Source organism: Drosophila obscura, unplaced genomic scaffold (assembly GCF_018151105.1).
Source record: "Drosophila obscura isolate BZ-5 IFL unplaced genomic scaffold, ASM1815110v1 contig_4, whole genome shotgun sequence".
Classification (NCBI taxonomy): domain Eukaryota; kingdom Metazoa; phylum Arthropoda; class Insecta; order Diptera; family Drosophilidae; genus Drosophila; species Drosophila obscura.
The window spans coordinates 2,701,931-2,726,383 of record NW_024542828.1 but is presented as its reverse complement, the minus strand read 5'-3'; the positions used below and the strand labels follow the sequence as shown (position 1 = coordinate 2,726,383).

Below are 24,453 nucleotides of genomic sequence, written 5' to 3'. Positions count from 1 at the left end.
CGTCTGCGGCTAAAAATTTCAAATTTCCATTTAGAAAAACATTCTGAGCCGCACTGGTACCCCGACCCCACAATCACCGAAACCAGATGCAAATAAAAACAAATTTTGTATGTGTGTGTGTGTGTGGCAGCTGCATGCGCAACTTTTCCATTGTATTCGTAGTTTATTTTGTACGTTTACGTGGCTATACTCTTCCAGAAGGGTATTGGGACTATGAGCAGGTATTTGAATAGCAGAATAAAGAATATTGTCCCTCTTTCTGTTTGAGTGTGCTCCACTTTAAACATGTTTCCTGAAGATCTCTGGCTGCAAAGTGTGGCAGGGACTTCATCTTAAAATTGTAGATACACAGTTATAATCAAAATCGGATGGATATATCATATATCTCATCGAAATATTTAGTCATAAAGTAGCTTTGGTTCTGAAAAAGGTTTGTTGTTTTTTGAAACCATTTTTGTGGTCAATAATTCCATTAAACTCTTCAATTATGGTATAACACTCGTCTTAAGATCATTAAATACTGATCGGAAATGGTTGAAATTTAATCTTAATGAAGTGTGGTAAATATTTTCATATGTTTTCCTTATAAGTTGATTCAAGTCTTACGACTTCCATCGTATTCCGTTTCCATCGTAAGAACTCTTCTTATTCAAGGGTATCCATAGTTTTGTTTTCTCAAAATGTGGAATTGCTTTTGTTTTTCATATTTTTGTCGAATTTCCACACCCACTTTTCCATCTGCATAACTTTTCATTTTCATATGTATATAGGATTTTTTGGGCTTGTGTTTGGTTTTTTTTTCAAGAGGCGCAGCGCAAATTAATTAAATGCACTCGACTGTGATTTATGCTATCCTGAGTGAATAGGGAGTTGGATTGTGTGTCCGGGATTGGTTTCCACACACAGTAGCTGCAGCAATTAGAGAGGCTGTGGAAGGGGCAGACACTTGAAGCACTAATGTGGAAACCATTCCAGCACTCCACAGGCGGGCGGCCAATGATCTCTCTCTCCCTCTCTCCCTCTCTCTGTCTGCCATGTGTCTGTGTGGTATTTTAAAAGCAAAATCCACTTAAGATTAACTTATCATCCGTCAGACTGCAATCAAATTCTCATTGGAATCAAATGTCTAATAATTTTCAGCTTAAAAATTCATTAGATACAAATCGTTGGACCCATATCAAAAGCAAGCACACAATGGGACCCATGAAAGAGGTAAAATAATACACTTATGAGGGTCTGGCCCTGGTTTCTACAGAGACTGAGGCTTGTGTTTGGTCTTCTGTGTCTGTGCCTTCTTCTGGCTAATTTCGCACTAATTGATTTCTTCTGCGGCAAGCAGCTTTGATTGAACAAACGTCTCAGGGCCCCTCACTGAATGCTGTCAAATGTTTGCCGAAATGCGATGACAGTTTGGACCTGATTTTGTATCGGGATCGGGCCTGGTTTTTGGGCCCCTTTTGTGCCTTGTTTTGGCCTGTCTCATAGTTTTTTTTTTCTCCTGTCCATCAAATCGAAAACTAAACGCCGTCAAAGTCTCATTAGCTGACGGCTTTGGCTGCGATGCGATGCGATGCGCTGACTGATGGCCGCGACACGCCGACTCTCTGATTGGGTTTTAATGCGTTTTGGCAGGCGAACATTGTCCACGATTCCGTTTACAGAAGTTTCATAATTTGTCTCTGCCTCTGATTGATGGGGCATGCAATACGATATGATCCCCCTGCCCTTCCTCGCCGAGACTCGTCGTTGTCTTATTGCTCACTCATTGTCTTGTAGTTTGTCATCTTTGGCCATTACCCAAATGATTTGCCATAAGCCCTGAGAGATGCCGATCTTCTGGCCAGACACTTTCTCGTTTCGTTTTTCCGTATAATTTGCCACGCACTGCCACGGCAGATGAGGCACGTGTTGTAGCGACCTTTAACCTGCGGGAGATTGCTGCATGCTCGAGCAATTTGAGAGGCGTTTTAATGGTCCTTTCGGGGGTACAGCCCCCATATCTTTCTGGCAGAGAATCAGTGATAAATTTTGCACTTTGTTTGGCTTACACGCCCACATTAATTAGTGGAGAAGATGAGGGAGTTCTGGCCAATCTGTAGACGGGGTCTGCCAATGAGTTTCGAATGCAATTTCCAGCGGAATGGACGTGACTCAAAGAGGCAATGTAGAGGGGTCATGAGTGAGAGGTAGTCACGATGAAGTCTTCTTCTTTGGTTTCTCTTCGCTCCGTTGCATGCACCTGTACAGACAGACAGGCAGACAGACAGAGAGAAGGGTGCCCCTTCACATGTGGGCAATTTAGTGCCTTAACGCCCACCTGCCTCACAGAGACGGAGCCCCACACAAAAGAGCTGCTTTCAGTTCAGTTGTTGGCTCCATTTCAGGGCCCTCTGCTACTTTGGTTTGGGTTTGGGTTTGGGGGGCAGCTCACTCTCTGTGAATTATATGAAAATGCAGGGCATAGAAGCGAGTCGAAATCGGCATTTCAACGCTCCAGTTCCAGTTCCAGTTCACAGACATTGACACACTTTTAGCCACTTACCTGAGTGCCTGCCTGCCTGCTTACCTGAATTCACTCTCCTTCTCCCATTCCCCATACCCATTCCCCGTGCTGTGTTGATCAGTGTACACTGAACACTGAGATGATCACGTTTCTGCGTGGCGTGTGTAGGAGTCGCAGTATCTCCACGTACAAAACTCCAAGATGAGCAGCAGCAACAGCATTCACAATTTCTGACTGGAATCTAATTAGCGGCGTGCAACGAGGAGCGTGCAACGTGCAACTTGTAATGGGCCGACAACTTCGTGACGCTGCCTGAATGACGGTGTACACTGGATGCCATCCACAAAAAAAAAAACTGGTTGTTTCTCTGTTGCTGTTGCCGATGCTGATGCTGATGCCTTTGCCTCGTTTTGGGGCTGCCTCATAAATCAGCAATTGTCATTATTGTTTGTTCGTTTATTTAACTTTATTATTATATAAAACCCCGTTCCTCTGGGGGTATGTATCCTCTTTTAAGAGGCTTAAGTGTGGAATGCAGCAGAAGTATCGATGTTTCTCGTAAAATGAGGTGCGGAAAATACCTAAAGAATGGATCGTCATTGAGATGTGGTGCGGACAAGACCCAAGGAATCAATCTTCTTTAAGTTTAAGATGCAGAAAAGAGTCAAGGAAACGGAGAAGAGACACACAAAGAGTTGATATTCTTTGAGATGTTGAAAGGAAAGACCCTAAAGAATGGATCTTTTGTAAGCAAGAAGACGTGCAGAAAATACCTTTAAGAATGGGTCTTGACTAAGGGGAGGGTCAGAGAAGCTTTTAAAAAATGGATCTTACTTACTTTAGTTGCAGTAAATACCAAAGTAATGAATCTTCTTTACGATGATGTGCAGAAAGGAGTCCTCCTAATGACCCTGACAGCTGCACAAAGCACACAAGAAATACATAAAAAAGAAGTCACAAATCTGTGCCAATTATGATAATTTGATTTGATGCCATTTACATTATTTGCCTGCATTTTTTTTTGGTCAGAAATAACAATTGTGCTGCCCCCGAAATTGCATTAGTAAAGGCGATGCCTAAGAAAGAATGCGACGCACCAGAACGGCACCAAAAATGTGTTAAGGTCAGTGGCAAGAGCAGAAATGAGCGGAATAAAAAGATTGTTATGACAAAGGGAATGAAAATAAATGAGGCCGCAAATGCGAGTGAGTGGAGAGGGGGGGAATCGGAGACAAGTGGATGTGGCTGGGGCGGCGCTGCCCCACAGATAAGCGGAATCGTATACAAATGGTCAACTTAACTAAAACAATAACTATGCTCCCCTCCGACGTGGCCCCCATAGAATACGAAGAGAATAACACTAAAATGAGCAAAAGAAAACCGCCACCCGCCACACTCCTCCTGCTGGCCCGCTGCTCTCATAAAAGAAAAGCGAAAACAAAAGCCGACAAAAGCGGGCGCCAGTTGTGGCATGGAAAAACAATGGCAGGAGTGGGTGGAGAGGGGAGGGCGGCAAAGGAAAAGAGTCCCAAAGAAAAGCCAGCCAACTGCAAATGTAAAATTAACAAGAAATCAATGCGAAAAGCCAGAAAACAAACAGAGGGAAAAGCTGAAGCCAGAGAGCTTGCGTCGAGTCCAAATGAAAGCCGAAAGAAGTCATAAATAAAAATTGAATGAAACGAATTTCTTCGCTTTGGCCAAAAAAAAAAAAAAGAGGAAAGAAAAAAACGAAGAGCTTTTGTTATTTCGCGGTTATCAATTTCAACGCACAGCTGGCCAAAAGCAGACATCGACGTAGATGGTATTAGCCAATAAGGTAGACCCCCTCCGCAGAACAAGTCTCCCTCTCTCTCACTATCTCTCTCTCTGTGTATCTCTGTCTATCTCGTCTATTTCCACATTCGAAGCGCTCCCACGCTCCACTGAACAGCAGCAAGGGGCAGATTGTAGCAGCAGTCAGAGAGGGGGGCACTATTGGGGACCCAGACCCAGACGAAGATGTTGCTTGTGCTGGCACATCAATTTGCGATTATGAAAGGCTGCCTGGCCAGCAGCACAAACAGCACAAGCAGCCGAAGCAGCTCCATCTATAGCTTCAATTTCAGTAGGAGAACCTCTCCGCATACAATGGCCCGAAACTCTTTATTCAATCCGAGGAAATCTGAGCATTTAATGCGCCGCCAGCGCAGCACAGAGAGTCGCCACAGCATCGTTAGTGGCATTCAGTGTGGGGTCAGGCTGCAGCTGCCAGCCTCTCGAAGCTGGTTCTCCCGTGGCATCTCCGAGCATCGTCGTTTGGCATTTCTTTGGCTCGAGCGGTCGGCCTTCACATTTACCAATCCCCCCGATAAAATCCATTGATGCCACTGCTGCTGCTGCTGTTGCTGCTGCTGCTCTTGTAGACGTTGCGACTGCGCATTTATGAGTCTCTGTTTGAGGTTCGATGGGTCTCTGTTTGTGGGATCTTCTGCCTACCAGATGGTAAACTGGTTATTGAGAGGGTATATCAGGCTGGAGAGGAGATTTGTGAATGTTTTTGGGTCGGTAGAGTGGATTTTTGTACACTTCAAAGTAGTTTCAATTAGTTTCAATATTCAAGAAGGCCTTATAATCATTTTTCGTACAAGTAATACTCTTAAATGGTTAATAATCTTTTCTTTTTTGCTTTAACCATATTTAGAAAAGAATAGTTTTAGCCATATCAATCAAAAAGATTGTGCTTTGGTCTGATAAGTATGAATTTTCCTCTAGGTGGGTTACATCCATAGGTATTAGGTACTCAATACTCGTAATTCTGAATGAATATTTATATTTTTATTTTGGACTAATATTTTGTATAGTTGCCATGGAAACGATCGCTTCAAGGTTGGTTCTAGTCATCTTACGCGAAGTATTTCCTTAGCAACCTTAGCAGTGCTCCCCATACGCTCGTCTTAGTGTGAATAACTTTTTTAATTCTAGCCATATAGCAACGAAACTGCAGAATATATAGAAAAACCCTTCCTGAACCTTTACTTATAACCCATCAAATATCTATCAGATACCACTCTTATTACTTTTTACACAATCAATCAAAATTTCAACAAAACTCGACTGTTATATCCATAAGTTTCCATAGCAACAATTTGTATCCAAGGGGTAGCTGCAGCTTCGAAGCCCCTGAAAACAATTTGTTCTAAGGTTGTTCGTTTGTTGTTTTTTGCCGGGGTGTATTGTACATGCCACAAAGCAATGCCTCTGTGTGTTTTGTTGTGCTGTGTGCTGTGTTCTTGTTGTAGCATTTGTCGTTCCGCTGCAGTGAAGCGCATCACCGCTGCAGAGTCTGCAGTCCGCAGACAGCCGCGTGCTGATTCTTATTTATGCTGCTACACGCCTCGCCTCACCTCACCTCACCACACCGTACCCCCTCATTGCAGGTCTCCTTCACAGTTCTGGAGTTCTCCTCTTGTATAGTTTCCCTACAGATTAGTTGCAATCGGATCCAACTTCTGCTGAGTTATGATTAAATGGCATTTCGTGCGAGTCTCCGATGCCTCAGAGTCTGACTCTGGCTATGACTCTCCATCTTTTATGGTTATTTCGTGCCTAAAAATGAAAGAAGTCCACGTACCGGCATCCCAATGAATGTTTCTTGCTGTTAATTTAACGCTAAATGAAGTGCGAAATTACAAACAAAAAGCCCCCGTCCTCCTCCACTCCACACCACTCCACACCACTCACTCGACATGAGTTCTTTCGTTTGTTTAGGGTATGAAAAAATGAAATCTGTTTCGTTTTTTCTGTTCAGCCTCACAGCTTGAGTCACATCCCGCCTCCATCGGGGAGTATCGGATATCATAAGCCCAACAAAAGAGCAGATTGACGGTCAGAATGATGAGGTTGCTTTTGGGAGACTGCTCAGGGAACTGCTGTGTGTGTGTGTTGCCAGGCGAAAATTAGTTTTCTTGAATGCTTTTAATTGTTCTGCCTGTGGGAATGTCATGATTGGTTCTCCGCTCTCTGGAGTATATGAGAATGAGGGAGATTTATGCCTCGGCAGCACTTTTCGCCTCCATGGTGCACACGTGCAACGGAAATGACAATATGAGGAAATGGTTGAGCCTCTGATAAGCCCACAGGCCAGTGACTGACTCCCTCTATCTGCAGGAGGGGAAACCTCTCCGTATCTGTATGGAAGTACGGCCAGAGTCACCAGATTGGAAAAGAGCAAACAAAGGGACAAAAAGCAAACCTCAGACAGGGACTAATGCACATTTAATGTTGTGCCCCCCCCACTCTCTCTCTCTTTCCAATGATAACAACAGGTGCAACGCAGGGCATCTATGGTTCAGGTAGTTGACCAAAGGTTGAGTCATGTCTGGGCAACGTAATTGGCCAAACAATTGCCAAACGAAACGAAAACGTTGATGTTCATAGAGAGGGAAAGAGAGAGAGAGAGTGTGGCAGAGAGAGAGGGAGGCAGGTAGAGTATGAAACAAACAATTGACTGTGTCTATAAATAATTAATGCCCTCGAGGGGAATCTGTCGAGGAAGCTGCGCGCTCTGGTCCATTATCAATTCAGCGAAAAGAGGCGCTCCTCCTTGGAGTTTCTGGACAGCGCAAAAGCAACAGAATATAGAGGCAGGAGGCATGAATATCGATGACTGGAACCGGACTCCTCCACTCCCTTGAAATCGTATATCGTATGAGTATGGGAGATGAATCAACGATTCGACTCTCTCGTCCAGTCCCCGTCCCCTCTCCTCTCTTTTGGGGCGCCTGACTGCTTCTTGGTTGTGAAAATAATGCAGTCCCTGCGGGGGACCCCACTTGAAGGCCAATCAAAGTGATTTACCCGCATCATCATCATCATCATTCTCATCCTCATCCTCTCGACTCAGCTCATCTCATCTACTAGGAAGAGGAGTGACCTGTGGCAGCTGCAACATCAGGGGGGAGAGTTTTCAAACATTTTTGCATAATTTATGCAATTTTAATTTCCAAAAAGCTTCGCCAGAGTCATCATTATCGCAGGGAGAAGAGCGTCAGAGTCAGACACAGAGTCAGAGTCAGAGTCGAGAATTTGCACTTTTGCCTTTTATATTACTTTCCACAAAAATTATATCTACGTAAGGTCGCTCAAAAGTTTTGCCCCTGCCAAATTGTGGTACGCCCTTCGTTCCGTTTTTGAGGTTGCATTCAATTTTGCATTCGTCTAACCGTCTGTCCGTACGTCCGACTGTCCGTTCCTCTGGCAATAGCTATCTATCCGTACGTCTGGCTGTTCGTGTGTCTGCTTCTGCTTCTGGCTCTGTCTCGTTGTCATCGTCATGGCTGGCTAACAGTTTTCGCCATTGTTCATCTCTCTCTCTGGCTCTCTCTCCCTCTCTCTTTACACCCTTCTCTGTCTGCGGGTTTATGGTCTATGGCCACGTAATTTACCTGTTTCTTTCTTTTTTCACCCACCTACCACGAACCATCTACCACCATCTATGCATTCGTATTCAGATTTTGATTTTCTGTAGAATTGTTTTCGAAAAACTTCATTAGAAAGTGTTTTGGTGTTGGTGTTGTTGTTGTTGTATCTAATGAACGGGGGTCGAGTGTCAGGGGCTCCATTGTGTCACGGTCATGGATATGTTGGAGCTACGTATAGGTCGCCTATGCACATGGCTTTAGCTGATTGAGATACGTGCGGTGGATAAGCCTTTAGCTAGTCTTGGTAGGGCAACAATCAGTTGACAGCCATGTAAGAGCGCCCTGTGGGTGATACTCCAATCTGGTTCCAATGGGAAAACCATCAGCCATACCATCTGATAGTATTCAGACATATGTATACCTTTTACCTTCTTTAAACTGATGCAAGTGAGAGTTTCTTTAGCTGTTATGCATAAGCCATAGCTTCGTAAAATTTCCATATACCATAGCTTTTCCTTTGCTCGCTTCAGCTTAAGTTAGAGTTTTCCATGGAACCTCATCTAGAGGTGTGAGCAGTGTAAAGTCATCATGTATCACCCCCATAACACCGCCATACCATAATCTACCTGTTTCGAGTGTTTGTGTCCTTTCTCTTATTTTTCTAGTGTCGCAGTCAATTATCGCACAATTCGAAATCGATTTGTGGGCAGCGCTAATCCATAGACACAGTCCTGTGGCAGGCAGCCAGGTGCTAATTACACCGCACACTGCCGCACACTCGTACAGCGAGAGGCAGGCGAATCCCACACATACGTATAGGGTGGTGCACAGAGACCCTTGAATAATATCGTATCTACTATAGATAGAGATTCAAGCGTTAAGATTGCCCCACAGTGTTTTCTGTATTAAAGTGTTTTGCGTTGCTTACATTTGGCTGTTGTCATTGTCAATGGTCGCTTAATTAGCTTTTGAATGCCACGAGAGGGTTAGGTTTAGGCCCTGGAGTGGGATACCATGGGGGGTTCCAGGGTGTTGCTGCAGCGTAATTCCAGGGGGGTGTTTTGCTTAGGGAAAGTGTAATTAATATTCAATATGTGAGGAGCGACTCCTATCTCTCCAACCCATTTCCTCCTCTGACTATCAGCTAATTAATAGTGTTTGGGTTGACTGCTCGCCCGCTTTCCAGTGCCACAAACGCACATGGCTATGTGTTGTATACATACGCGTATATGCTACATATATGTATGTATGTGTGTGCTGTAGCGGCACGCGAGAAGAACCACAGAGACCGCAACAATTCCGTGGTGAATGTTGAACGTAGAAAGAGAGACAGAAAGAGAGAGAGAGAGAGAGAGAGGAAACCAGTAACCAGAAACCGAAACTGAAACTGAACCGAAGCGTAGGAGACCGACCAAAAGCAACATCATTATCAAAATCACGCAAATATTTACCAAAATAATTTGTCAACTTGACACGGAACTTTAACCCCCCCACCACCCACCACCACCCACACACAAAGAAAAGGGAGAGTGGGAGAGAGTTTAGAGAGAGAGAGAGAGAGCTCTAGAGAAAAGAGAAAGAGATAGTGAGAGTGAGAGAGAGAACCTCCCTGGGAACAATCGCCAGAACAATCTTTTCTTAAATGCAGAAAGCCTCAGCACTCTTCTCTCCTTCTTATCCATACACATAAAGCTCCAGTGAAGCGGGCATAATCCTTTATGAAATTTGTTTTCACCTTTCTGGTTCCTGGATTTCTGGCTTCCGGCTGCGGCTTCATTTTTTTCAGCTGCTGCTGCTGCTGCTGTGGCTTTTGCTTATAGCCGCTTTTGGCCGCTTTTTAGCCGCCGTTGGCTGTTGGCCATAAAATTAAAATTTCCTTACAAGCATTAAACGCTAAATGAACCTGAAAATTACGCAAATCGTCAGCCAGAACAGCGAACAAAGGACGAAAAACACAGGAAAATACACACGCAGAAAAAAAGTGAGCAGCGATAAAAAGAGGGCCAACACCTTGAAAAGAGGTCTTAGCAGGGTGAAGGGTGTGTAGGTGGTGGGGTAGGAGCGAGTGAATGCTTGGGGTGGTACACCCAAGATGAGTTGACATTGACATTGTGTGGGGTCGAAAAGGATGACTGAATGCTTGACGCTTTTGTGTAGCTCTGTTGAGCGAAGGAGCCGAAGCGAATCTGGCAACAAAAATTTCATGCCTCACTGTGCCCAGGCGCACACCCGCACACACTGCCGCACACAAATGTATGTGTATGTGTATGTATTCGTGCGTGCGTCAAATTATGACAGTCGCTAGATTAAGCTCTCGCTACCTGCTGCTGCCCCTTGGAGGCGCCACCAACTTATTGATGTCGATGTGGCACAAAAGGGCAACCTTTTTTTAGACGCACAAACACACGCACGCACACACGCACACAGTTTCCTTTCCACTAAATGCAAATACCTTTGGCACTGGCAAAAGTGGCAGGCGAAGGGTTGAGAGTTGAAGCTTACACAGATGACTTGTTCTTGCCACAGCGGAACGCCACTGCTGAAAGGGGATACCCTTCTGAAGGATGGGATACCCTTCTTTATGGGGCTACTATGTTAAACTAAGGCAGAGAAAGGTCTGTTTAAATCTCTCAAACAAAAAGGGAATATTTCCTGAATATCTCTTTCTTTACCAAATCTAAAATATTCTGCAGTATTCTCCCTTGTGTCTTTATTGGTTTAAATATAAAACTTCCGCTGAAATCTTTAGGGTATTTATATGTTTTGATGGCACCTTTCACCTCATAGTTTGCTTATGTGAACAGTGGGACGTACGTCCCTCATTCTTATACTATGGATGTAGCTCCTTGTATGAATATAGATTTTTGTTTCCACTCACTGCGTGTGCAAAAATCTGCGTCTCTGAGGCATTGGAAAACATGTTGTCCCTAAATGCAAAGACACGCAACCAAAACAGGGAGAAGGAGCAACAGCAACAAATAGCAGAAGCAGCAAGCAAGCAAATTGAAGGAAAGGCAAAACATTGCCACATATGGGCGGATAGGATGAAGATGGTATATATTTTTTGGGGCTGTTCTTTCGGGTGTGGCAGCATAAAGGTGTTGACACATTTTGTGTTGATTCTTATTGGGCTGTAAGCCGATTTTTATTCCACACACAGCACACAGCACACACACACACATACATCTAATGGGATTGTCCTTGATGGAGTGTGGGGAGTGGCTTCTGTCTTGATTCTGGGCCTACAATCAATTCTCATTTGGCTGCCTCTTTTGTGTCGTGTTAACCCTAGCTCTGCTCTTCTCACTAACTTAAATGCATTTCCTTTCTGCTTACAGGTAAGCCAGGTGTTATATGAAGATAGACAGAGATATGGAATGAGGAAGAGGTCTCGTCTCTGACTGATGAGAAGAGTGGTCTGACTCTGTTAGAGGTACGGAGAGATCTACGAGTTTGTGGGATAAGTTGACAGTTTCTGGTAAGTTTCCTCTATGTCTGCTCTGCTGTGCAGTCTATCGTAAAGTCTGGTCTGGGACACAGTCATTGGACCTATTGAAGAAAAGTACTTGAAACGAAGTTTTTGTTACTCTCAAATATCTATGTTTTCTATACAGGATTTATGAAAGTAAAGAGAGGAAGCTGCAGTCTCTGAAACGTTATTTCCAACGATAGCAACATTATACATATATTGATTTGAGATAAACAATTCAATCCAATCAGATCCAATCCGCGGAAAGTTCTAGGGGACTAATTTTCATAAAAAAAGAAGAGAACAGATATGCAAAAGGTAGAAATGGGTTCGGTGGGACATAGCCACATCGACTCTTCGATGGGTGCTTAAGACATGTTGCAGAGACTCTCAATTCTTTTGGCGAACACTTGACACAAATCATAATACCCTCTTTCTAGCTAGGGTATTCCAAATAATTTTCGCCATGCACTTCGCTGTAAAATGGGGGACACAATTCGCTAGAAATTCTCATTTTGTTGTTGCGCCACTTCACTCCAAGTATTCGTGGCTCGACGACGCGCGCTCTGATAAATCTTAAATGGGGAAAAAACGTAAAAGTAAAAAAAAATAAAAACAAAATGGAAAATGGGAAAATCTAATTTAAGGCGACTCTGCTCTGCCTTAACTGCCAACTCAGCCGGGCGTCAATAATTGCCCTGAACTGAAATTATGCTGAAAGATTAAAGTCATTTATTATAATTTATTTATTCTTGTTTTGTATTTTGTGTTGTATGCCCCACGCTCGTATGGGGCGTAGAGTCCAGACAGGAGAACAGGATACCAGGACACAATTCGGTGGGTGGGGTGGGGTGGGGCAGGGCCAGTACACTGGCGGTAGTCCTTGGCAATTACTTTGAAGTGGAGCACTAGCCCTGAACTATGGGCCGTGGCGGCGCCCCATTAAATTTGCCACACTTCATTGGCTCGCACAGAAATAATAATTTATTATTTAATTTTGGCTCAAACACTGAGGGGTGGGGCAGCGGCAGCGGCAGCAGCAGCAGGGCGTAGGGGGAGGTTTGCTTTAAAGTAATTAATTTTGGAAAGTGTCAAAGTTGCTGCACAGAAAAACTTTTCGTCTGGCACTAGCGGGAACGGGATCGAGAGCTGGAGCTGAAGAGCCGGATGTGGCCGGAGGTCATGGCCCCTCGAGCTCATCCCAGGCACCCAGCTTCTGCACAGGGTATCCGCTAGTCGATTACCCCAGTCCCCAGTCCCCAGTTGTTGTGTGGCATCTTCTTTCGACCTCGCCTCAAGCGACCTGGCAGCAAGTTAATTTCCACTTGAGATTGGACACGTGGACAGTGGACAGTGGCAGTGGCCCCTCTTAAGTGGGAAATAAATTAAAAAATTTAAATTAATTTGTAATATGCCGGAATCTCCCGTTTCCCCTTCCGCCCACCTCCTTTTTATACATAATCTTCAAAGCTGCAATTAGCGTTTAATTTACGATGTGCCACGCACCCGAATATGTTTTTTCCTAAATGTATTTTTATGCCAGAGAAATACCCAAAAGAAGAAGGACTCTCCATAAATTAAAGGGTCCTTTTACCGCTTTTATCTTAATGCCTTAATGCCTCGTTTTTTCCCTGAGTTTTTGGACCTGCAAAATCATTTGAATGCGTAGCATTTTATTTCCCACTTTGGAGCAGAGAAGAGGAGAGATATTCAAGGTAATTTAATTTGAAGGAAATGGCAGACAGCCGTCAGCCAGATCGAATAGCGGTGTGTCAGCGGGTCCAATGAGTGCGAAATAGCAGCCCAAGCCACAGCCAGAACCACAATCCGAACAAATAAACGCTTGACCCACTCGTGGAACTCCTGAAACTCCTGGACCAAGCAACACAATGAGCCATGTGCCAAATGAATGGGCAGCAGTTGAATCCCTGGCAAGTGTAGGGAAGAGAACTGAGAACTGAGCAGGCGAAAGCATTTTAAATGCAAATGAAGTGCCGCACTTAGGAGGCCATCAGCGAAAGAGTGGTGGTGGATAGCGAAAGAGAGCGAGAGAATGGAAAAGGAGAAATGCTGAGAATTGCTGATAAATTAGAGAAGTCTGGCTCCGATTTTAATAAACTTGAAGCTGGGTTAAAAGTATGTCAAAAATCGCCTAAAAGCGCCCTCAAGCGCACCCGCCTCACTTCGCTTCGCATCAAATTGTAAAGTTTGGCATTCAAATTTCCAAATTTCTTTTATGATAAAATATTTTTAAAACAATTTTTTGTTGGGTTTTTGTTTTTGCAAAGAAGTGTCCGAGTAATGCGCTTATGGCTTTGGCTCTCCACTCTGTGGCCGTGGCAGCTCTCGAAGAAGAAAACTCGCAAATTGAAATACTCGTAAATAATAATCAGCGGGGCCAGCACTCGCACAGATTCAGGGGATATACTCGAGTTGGTCAACTTGTCGAAAGTTTAGCATACATTGAGCGGGGGCTTAGCTTCTGATGGACAGCCGGGAGAGTCGGTAGAGTGGGTAGAGTGGGGCTTTTTTTGGGGTTCCGTTGCTCATTTCATGGAATTCGCGTGATTTATTTGTTGCATAACTCGAAAGATGCCAAGGGTAGGTCGCCTCGTAGAATGGAATGATGGCAAATAAAGCAGAAAAAAGTCGAAAGAACTTGCAAAATAAATTGAAAGCAACACAAAAGTTTGTCAGTCGCAAGACACGGCAAAAGTTTCATCGGGGTGTCCTCCCCGTTCGCCCTCTCTTGGCTGTAAGTAATGTAGTGGGAGAGGCAGTGGCAATGGCAGAGGCGCTTGTAAAAAATTACTTGCATACTTTTTGGCGCGCTTATAATTGTTTTCCATTCCTCGGTCCTTAAGTTTGTGCCCCCCTATCCCTCTCCAGCCTGGGCTTCCATATAACTCATTAGGCAAAAGTTTAATGCAAGCGCCGCCCCCTCCCCCATCCCCCTCCCACTCATGCTACTGTGTTGCTCCTCTGTGGGAGTTTATGTTCAGATTTACTTTAACTACTCCTGCGCCTGCAACTATGCAATAAATTTTGTGAAATTTGTGTCCTCCTTCCATGCAGCGCTCGGTTGCGGCTCCTCTCATAGCCATGACCCACATCGTGTGGGTGGAGAGGATGTGCAGGGGGGCTAGCGGAAGAGCGATGGTTGAGGATATAGTGGGTTAGTGGAATGAAGGGAAAGTTATATAATAAGCAGCATTAGCTACACATGTTCGTGGTGGCACTGGCACAGGCACTGGCACTGGCACTGGGACAGCTGCTGCAAAGCTGGACATTATTCAGTGGCTCCCAATCTCAGCTGCTGCTGCTGCTGCTGCTGCTGCTGCCCCATGCCACATGCCGCAGAGCTACTTAAGTGCAAGTGCCGCAAAGTCAGATACGCGCGCCGCCCCCTGCCTGCCGGCCTGCCCCCACTGGACTGTCGAAACTTTTCCAATCTAAGCTAAATAAAAAAGAAAAGTCTTTCATGTCTATCATGTCAGTAGGTATTTTATTATTTTTAACCTCTCTCCATCCTCTCCCAGTGCTGCTCCACACAGCTGTCGCTCCAGCGAAACCACTGTGCCAGCACAGCACAGCACCGCACCACCCAACCACAGAGTGGATGAAAGGAGACGGGGAGCGTGGGTAGAGCAGCGCAGTGCAGAGCAGAGCAGAGCGAGTGCTGTTCCCGTTGTCTTCTGCAACTAATTTGTCAATGTCAAGTGTTATTTCTTATATTTCCTACTCTCTCCCTCTCTCTACCTCTCTCTCTGTCTGTATTTTTCGTGTTGCTGGTTTGGAAAAACTTTGGCGCACGCACACCCACCGTTCGCCGTTCACCGTTCACCGCCCAGCACCCACAGCCCACAGTGAGATACATCACTCCCGGTCGACGCCCCCTTTTTCCGGTGCCCCACAGTGTTGCACGTAATCTAGTATATCAATGTGGTGTGTACTTTTAGGCGCTCGTGCATGTGGATGGATCCCGCTCGAAGCGCTATACAAATACGAAATGACAAACAGCTGCTGCTGCTGCTGCTGCTGCTGCTCCTTCCCCGCCCATCTGATCCTTTCTTTAGTTTCAATTATGCTTAGGCTTTAAATATTCGCTGCTTAAAGAGGTGCCACAGCACTTGGAGCGGCTCCTTGGAGCGCGACATTTGCCACGTCATTGCCTCATTGGCTCCCGCACCTCCCTCCTCTATATAGTGTAGTGTTTTTTTGGGGCACGCTGCCAACTTCATTTAACAATCAGCGTCAGACAGAGCAGCCAGGTGACAGTTTTAAGCACAGTCGAGGCGAAGCGAGGCGAGGCTCCTCCTGCGCATCCTTGCAATCCCCAGCTGCCTGCCTGCCTAATTGGCGACTCCTCTCCTGCCGTCTACTGCTGTCTTCCGCTGGAGTTTCGCTAAGTAGATTTTCTTGTACGGCATTTCAGTGAGAGTGGCAGCCCCAGATCGCTGCCGTGGCAACGTGGAACAGTACAGTTGACACTTTGTGTCAAAGTTCATTGCTGCAGCAGTCGGTCAGGATGCCGTCAGTTTGTTTGGCAGCGTAGCGTGCCCAGGCCGCATATTTCATTTCCCATTCCAGCCACAAGCGGGCCGTTATTTTTCTTCATTCCCTGCTTGATGCATGCCCCTGCTGATGTGCCTCATTCCCAGCTTGATTCACGAAGTGCTGTTTCTGCTCATTCCCTGCCCGATTCACGACGTGCTCCTCCTCATTCTTGATGCTAATTAATTGTATGGTGTGGGCGTAGGCACGCCCAAAGGCTAAGCTTGTTTGCCTAAATTAATGGGCCTTCCCTCCAGCAGTGCCACTTCCCTTTAGCCGATTTCAATGGAAAAATGCCATAATTGTATGGCACTCGAGAAAAGTACACACAGCAATCGATTCAATTGAGAAGTGGGCAGGGCATGACGCGGCATGAGAGTATCGTCACATGTGAGGCGGCAGCAAGCAGCAAGCAGCAGGCCCAAGCGTAATCATATGCCCCAATGCGCTTATTGAATGCCAGGCAAACATAATATAATAAAAATGAAAATATATATACATGTAGAAATTTTGTCATCCCAGGACACACACAGAGCACCAGAGTACACACACACACACACACACATATGAGTATAATAAATCCCCGAACGAGGACAAGGACGTGTGCTCCCAAATGTCTATTAGGCGCAACAATTGCTTTTCACGCTCATCAACAGCATCATCATCGTCATCGTCATCATCATCATCGTCATCATCATGATTCTGATTCAGATTGTGATGGTAAAGATGTTTAAGATGATGATGAGAAGCAGCTGCTGCTGCTGCTGCTCGGGGTTTACAGCCATGTTTGAGTACCGCCTCAGAATGTGGCACATATGGTGTGGAGCCCAGCCAAACAGCGAAAAATGCCGTAAAATTGCCTCGCAAAGTTTGTAAAAATTAAGCGTCAAATATATATATTTACCAAATTACTGTCAAAGGCAGCAGCACGTACCTGGTACCGGGCACAGGGCGGGTGGGCAGAGGCCGGGACACAGCCCTGAGGCGCAAGGTGGCACATCCCCCACTGCTTTGCCTCCACCTCCACCTCCATTCATGACCTGACCTGACTTGACTACTGCCATCACTTGCGCTAAATTAGATTTTGCCCGTTCTAGCCTCGTTCAACGTTGTCGCTTCATTTTGTCAATTGTTTGGACTTGTTAGACGCCGACGAGCAAATGGCCTGGCCAGAACGGACCACGACGTTCCGTACCGTTCCGTTGCGACCCCGTGGCAAAGCCATGCCACACACAATGGCACTGATGCTCTGATGCTCTGGAAAGGTTCATTGTGTGTCTGTCTGTGTTTGTGGGTGCGTCCCTCTGCTGGCATTGTGTCAGGTCAGCCTCAGAGTTTCCCCCCCTGAATGCCAAGAGCTAAGTAGATTAGGGCCAATTACAGCGGCATCAGCATCACCGTCACCATCAGAGCGGCTCTGTCACTCCTCCTGCCTCCTGCCTCCTGCCGCCTTCCTTCTATTTCCCATTTGCTCCCATTGTCAAGTGCGGGGAAGCTGTCGCTGGTACATTCTCTCTGCTTAAGGTCTCGGGGCCACGACAAGTATTTAATTGAAGGAAAGTCGCTGTCCCTCCATCCAACCATCCTACATTTCTATATCTTTCGACATCTACTCTACCTGAGCGTCTAATGTGCCGAAAAGCCAAATGAGTTTGACTTCACAAACAGCGGTACACAGCAGTCCGCCGTCCGCCGTCCGTCGTCCACCGACCGCACTCAGGCAATGCAATGCAAATGCTGATGACGATGACGATCCTGATGAAATGCAATCGTCAACCGCACCACGAAGCACGTGCAATGTGTGCGGCTTTTGCTGTAATACGACAGCCAAGGAAAACAGAGCCACACATACACATGCAGGCAGATGGGGAGAGACACACCAATACTCTTGCAGCAGAGGCCATGTCATGCATACGAAATAGTCGAGTTTTCCCCGAGTGCAAGCGGAAGCCAGAGCATACGAGTTGGGTAGGCTACTTTGATATCCTCTAGCAGTAGCTGTAGGGTTCGTTCCTTTTCAGAGGGAAATACCGCCACATAATTTATTTCAAAATTTGATTAGCATATTATAAGCTAAAAGCTTGCACCTATGAGAGATTGCGTGAGAGAGGCGTTCGATAGGCCTCAAAAATACTTGTTTTTATTAGCTGTAAAACCATCGAACTTAATATATATATAGTACATTTAATACTAAGCTAAATCAGCTAAAATGCATGATCTCTTAGGGCTTATATGCAGCATCTTAAGTGTAAAATTTGTAACTTCGTGTATGTTCTTTGGAGAGCTTTTAGAACTAGTCCCTTTAATAGGCGTACCATTTCAAGAGTACTAAGACATCTATCTAAATTTAAGGATGATTCATTCCACTGATCAAAATAGTATTTAAAAATATTAAAATAGGTTTCTGGAGTTTTAAACTGGTTTTCCTCTCCTAAGCATTTTTTAATCATCAAAACTAAAAAACTTTAACTTTCTGTGAGCTCTGGTTTCATTTCTAGGGTATTTTCAAGTTCGTTTCCACGGATATTTTTCTGCAGCAGCAGCGAAAAACGTAATTATTCATAATTCAATTTTCTAACGTTAGATGGTGGCGCATGGCAACAATTTCACGCCAACCGCCAAACGCCGGCACAATTGTACGCGGATGTGTGTGTGTGTGTGCGCCTGTGTGTGGATGGGTGAATGTGTGTTCGTGTATTCTGTGTATCTGCATCTGTGTGCAGTTAATGTGCTTTTGGAATGCATACGGGGTTATGCAATATTAAGCTTACGCATTCGACATGTTTGCCAAAGAGGGGGGTTAGAGCTTAGAGGCACAGGACACAGGTAGATTGTTTGGTTTTGCCAGCCGGCATAGGTGGGGCATTGAAATAGGCAGAGACAGACACACAGAGAGATAGAGAGGGAGAGGGAATGAGAGAGAAACAGAGAGACAGCAGGTTAAACAAATGTCAAAGCAAACCGAAATTCACATCTCGTCGTCGACATTATATTGCCGTGTGTTTATTTAGTCAAGGATGCAATGCGATTCCGTGCGATTTCTACTAGCAATCCCAGTCCCCTGGCAATGCATACTCCACGTACAGAGCACTACTTCTATACACACTCCTGTGCTTGTGTGTATGAGTATTTGTCTGGGTGTTGGCTCTCTGGATGCGGCTCAACTAATTGTGATTCGTGCCGGCAAACAAATCCAAATCCCAGCCCACAGCTTGCTTGCTTGCCTGCCTTATGGCCATAAATTCTCATCAATTTATGCATTTATTTTATGAATCGAAACCTGCAGCTGCAGCTGCAGTTCCGTTCTGTGGCTAGAATGCAATTAGGCCCCAAAGACGGGGCCTTGTCTTGGATAAATATTTCAACATCATAATTAAAGCTTGGCCATTGCTGCAGATGTATATAGTTTAGGGGGGAAGTGTTGGCAGGTTCTGTTTGAGGCACTTGGCATTCAGCCGACGGCCATTTGCAATTTTACGCGACATATCCGCTTGCCGGGCATTTTGGGTTTCATTCACTGCATTCTCACCTTCCGGTTAAGCAGGCTCTCCCTCTCTCTCTCTCTCTCTCTCTCTCTCTCACTCTCTCTGGTGCTCTGCAAGAGGATATCCGGTGAATGTTGAACGTTGCTCACGTTCCAGTTGCATTTTTCTTCCCCTTCAAAGTTGAGAATGAGACGAAGGAGCTGCTGGAGGTGGTGCAAGGAGCTTTAGCTGCATCTGTATCTGGAGCTGCCTCTGCTGAAGAGGACTTACGGCTTTTGTTACACCCCAAGAACCCACACCGCCCCCAACCCGTCTCAGACATTGTAAAACAAGGACGTTGCAAGCAATGGAAATGGCCATAAAAGAGGAAACACTTTTCCACTTTAATTTATTTTTAGCGCCTCAGAAAAATGTCAGAGCCAGAGAGAGAGAGACAGAGAGAGAAAAGCACAGAAGAACAAGAATAAAAGGACCGAGGCCAGGATGTACCCCGAGCTAACGAGTTGAGTGGGGCAAATTCGACAAAAACAATTAAGAGCAGTTTCGTTTCATAAAGTGTTGCCGTTGCCGTTGCCGTTGTCGTTGCCCTTTGGGTGTTGCTTTCCTTTCGGGATAACCGCTTTTGATTACCGCTTGAAATGGAGATTAAGTATTTTGGATGCTGAGCAAATATTGACCCAAAGTCGGACTCTCGGCATCGCAGTTCTGCACAAAGAGCTGCACTGTGCGAATGGCAAATGTCAAGTGGCAAGTGGCAAGTTGCTGGGCTGAGGACTTGCGTGTCTGGCCGCTATCATTTCATCTCTTTCACTTAATTTAAATAAATGCCACACCATGTGGCCAACCAGCCCATAACCCTACCCCTCCCATTCCCATTCCCATGCCCATGCCCATTGACATTCATTCCCCAAGCCTTTGACCACCCGCTGGGAGTCGGGTTAAAGGTCGCCCCGCTGTGTGAAAACGCGACATTTTTGTGTTGTGTTGCCACGTTGTTCAACTAAGGCAATTTGTTGTTATTATTTTGGTAACACTTTAATTTCTGTTCGTGCCACCAGCCACCCAACCACCCACCCACCTACAGTAGCCCCAGCCCCAACTTCAGCCATCATCCAACGACCCCACTGAAGCACAGCGTGAAGCTAGTTAGGTGGCAATAAGGATATGGCGTTATCCTTTTACCAGCTATTTAGCATTTAAATGCTTAGCGCTTTGGCCTGGTTCGCTCACTCGCCCACTCGCCCACTCACTCGCGCGCTCTTTCGCTGTTTTTTGTTTCCTTTCGCATTTTGTGGGGCTAGGGTAGGGTTTCAGCAGCACAGAGCACTGGGAGTGGCTGCCACACAGACTACGTGATGCCAATTTTCGAGAGTGTTATCAGACGCTTATCGAGATCTTGTCACAGTTCAGCAGAGCTTCCCATTCCTAATTGCTAATGATAACTAGATGGGACGTTTTGGAAGAGTGTTGCTAATATTTGGATGGAGATTTATTAGGAATATAATGAGGATTTTCTTTCCTTCTTTTATTCATTATGTGTGTGTGTATATAGCAGGAGACACCAGTGTTGTGCTATCCACTATGCCACAGATGCCACTACTCATTCTCCTTCGTTCTCTCATGCACAACTCCCACAGCTGTTTCTCTTTCCGTGCCTCTCTTTCAGTTTATATATCAATTTCATGCAGTTCATCAGGACGGAAAAGTCAGTGCTGGGCGAGAGTTGATTACACACATGAGCGGAGACCCCTACATCTGGGATACCTCTCTGGCTCTCGTTCTCTCCCTCTGCCCTTCCAAAGTTAAATCAACTCTGCAGTGTAAAAATATTTATGCCATTTATTTAAATTCTCTCCGGGCATCTATATAGGGGTTTACGCACATACACATACATACATATATCGTGTAGTCGTGTAGTATAGAGGCTTACGCACTCCTACACACACACACAGACACAGACACGCACTAAGCACATGTAATCTGACGCACTCAAGCCAACAACATTAAAAGCATTTCTTTTGTGATACTCCAAAGGAGGCAGGGGCCTTTGGGGCATGCCCCTGACAAGCAGGCATTCACAATTTACTCGCCACCACACGGCACAACTAAACTCCACAGCCGCCTCACTGCAGCCCCCGCTCCAAAAGTCATCCTTCTGCCATGTAATAAGCAATAACAGTAACCCCCCAACCCCACCCCACCACGCGGCAGAAGGGGCACGATGGAGTCCGGGAATAGAACTGCGGTTTTTGTCGAGGCGCGAAACTGAAATGGCGCAACTTTATTTAATATCCGAAAGCAATGTCAGCCATATAAAGAGACACACACACACAAACACACACAGACAGACACCCAGAACAGAAGGGAAATCCAGAAGGGAAAGTATGAAAATAGAACTGCCACACACTGGGGCGTATGCGTAATATTTGGTCGCTTTGGCAGGTCGCTTTGGGAAAATGTTTGCATTCACCAAATTGCCTTGCGTGTCAACACTAAATAGCAGACAATTCTAAATACTTGTTGTAGTAGTAGTACCCCTCCACACACCCCCCCGTAGAACACAGCCAAAGAAGCCTCACGATTTTCCCATACTCCATCCCCAATCCAAACACTTTGTGTGGCACTTGGAAAACTTTTGAATGTCGCGCAGAGTTGTTTTGCGGTTCTGCTCGTTCAAAAATATTTTCAAGTAAAATTTACGCGTTCTTGGCACACTTTGAGCATCCTTTTCGTCTGTTTGCCAGACACACACACAGACACTCGCACACACATGTAAACATTCATGGACACAAGAACACACACACACACACACATTTTCATACGCACTGTATGCCAAATATTTGTTGCTGTTGATTTTAGCCCCCGAATAAAAGTACAAAAAAAAAAAAAGGAAAAGCAGCTTAACTTATGTCAACCCGATAGCATCATGGGACCATAAATGTCTTCCAGGATACCAGTCAACCCCCCCAGCACAGCCATCGTCTCAACACCCCAGAAACAGACTGAGGAGAAATCGCTGAGACGTTGCGAAATCAGTGGAAAGCTTTTCACAAAAGTTTTTGTCAAACATTTGTGTGGCACTTGTAAATTTGTTGTGATTTCTTGATAGCTCCTTATGTCTTCTACATGCACTCTCTCTCTCACTCTTTCACACTTTCTACCTCTCCTTCACCCATATGTATACATATCCTGGTGATGTGATGTGTAGGCAGAGTTTTATGAATTTTCCTGTGCTCTCAAGCGTAGCGCTGGAGAAAGGCAAACAAATGCCAACATGTTAAGGAATTTTCGCTCCAAACCCACCCCAACTTTTACACTCTACCCTCTTGAATGAGTTTGAGGGTAAAAGTTTTGCTTTTTTTCAAGCTTGAATAACTTCATTAGAAAGAAAACTTAAAGCAGCCGCTGGCGTTTGATTTATGAGCGATAGATAACCCATATGCGGAAATGATTATGATGGAGATAACTCCCCCCCGCATGCATAAAGAGAAATGAAACGCCAGAATCTCTCATTTTGTCTCCCCCTTTTTTCTCCGGTAATATTATGAGAAATCTCCCCCCGATTGAGTGCAACGAATGCAGCAGCAGCCGGAAAGGGGAAAGGCAAATTCTTATCGCTGGCAACACAGTTGGAAATACAAAATCAATTTTCCCAATGGAACGAAGTGAAATGACATCTCGCCCGCAGCTGCCGCACAAATGCCCCACCCCCACCATCAGGCATTTTTCCTTCTGTAGTCACCCCACCCCTCTATCCCTCTGAAGTTAGCTAACTTTCCACAGCTTGCGGTCAGCTTGACATTTTTTTTTCTGCGCTTGCACTCTGTGGCAAGGAGCAGCAGAAAGAAATTCCTCTGTAGCTTTTGGCACTCTATAAAAGCAGCAGCAGCAGCAGCAATGGCGAAAGAAAGAGACAGCAGTGGCAAAGGCAGAAAGAGAGAGAGCACGCGGCAGAGTGAGTGCCCTGCGTGCCACACCCAGTCGTTGGCTGCCACTTCATCATAATTTTTGGACGCTGCCATCAAAATGAAATGTCAAACTAAATGGCAACAATTTTGATTGAATTTTTTACAAAGTACTGGTGATGGTGCCAGTCTTCACGGCCCTTCCCCACCCCCTTATACCACAATTTTCACACTAAAATCCACTTGATACTCTCTTTTGTGGGACTCTGGGTGGGTAATTCTGGTACTGACCAAAAATGCGCTTCAAATAGCAACACGTTCTGTTGTGGAGAAACCCATCTGAGGTTTTCGCACTCCTACGGCCAGGATTTTAAAGCCAAAGACGTGACGAGGCTCTAAGGGAAATGGCAGTCTCTGAGTAGGGCATGAAAAATGCCAACAATAAAGTGCAATTCATTCTCTAAACAGGCTGCATGTCTGTCGTTCGTCCCGTTCCGTCCCATCCCATCCCGTTGCCCACCATGCAAGTGGCACATGGAATTGCAGAATCACAGCCACGTGCAGGGGTCCCGAGAATGGGTTCTGGTACCGTACATAGCAGAGGGAGTACGAGTAAAAGTACTCGTATATGTATGTGTGTGGGTGTGGGTGTGTGGGTGTTTGGTGTACGGCATTTTATGACAATGCCAATCTAAGCGAGAGAGCAGGGAAAGACGTTGACATATATTTTTTTTTTCTTGACAACGTGCAGCGAATTTTTTTCCAGGCCGCTGACAAAATGTGCCCGTTACCGCAAATGCAATGAGACAGTGGCGTAGTCGTAGTCCCAGCGAAGCTTAAAGGGGGTTTGTTGCCTGGCGAAGCCTCTCCTTAACCTGAATTGATTCCATCATCATCAAAATATTGGTTTAACTTTCTGCTCCTGTCTGTCCTGTGTCAACGTATCCTTCCATAAAGCCGCTCCACCCACGGAAAGGGGAGTGGGGTGGGTCGGTGGTGGTCCTTTAGTGACTTCAAATCTGACTGGGGCTTAGGACTTGCCGGCTGCATGAGAAACACAGATACACAAATACTACATTAACCCAAATGCAAAGCCGTGCCAAGAGCCTGGCAAGTAAATGCCCCAGAGAGACATGCA

The 24,453-nt window shown here is 45.5% G+C and overlaps 1 long non-coding RNA gene across 1 annotated transcript in view; it reads left to right on the top strand.

The window, feature by feature from the left end:
• Positions 1–24,453, top strand: part of LOC121404757 — a 36,647-nt gene that overhangs the window by 5,131 nt on the left and 7,063 nt on the right. The window contains exon 2 of the long non-coding RNA XR_005968190.1: positions 11,241–11,380. This is a non-coding gene — a long non-coding RNA (uncharacterized LOC121404757). The remainder of the gene's footprint in view (positions 1–11,240; positions 11,381–24,453) is intronic.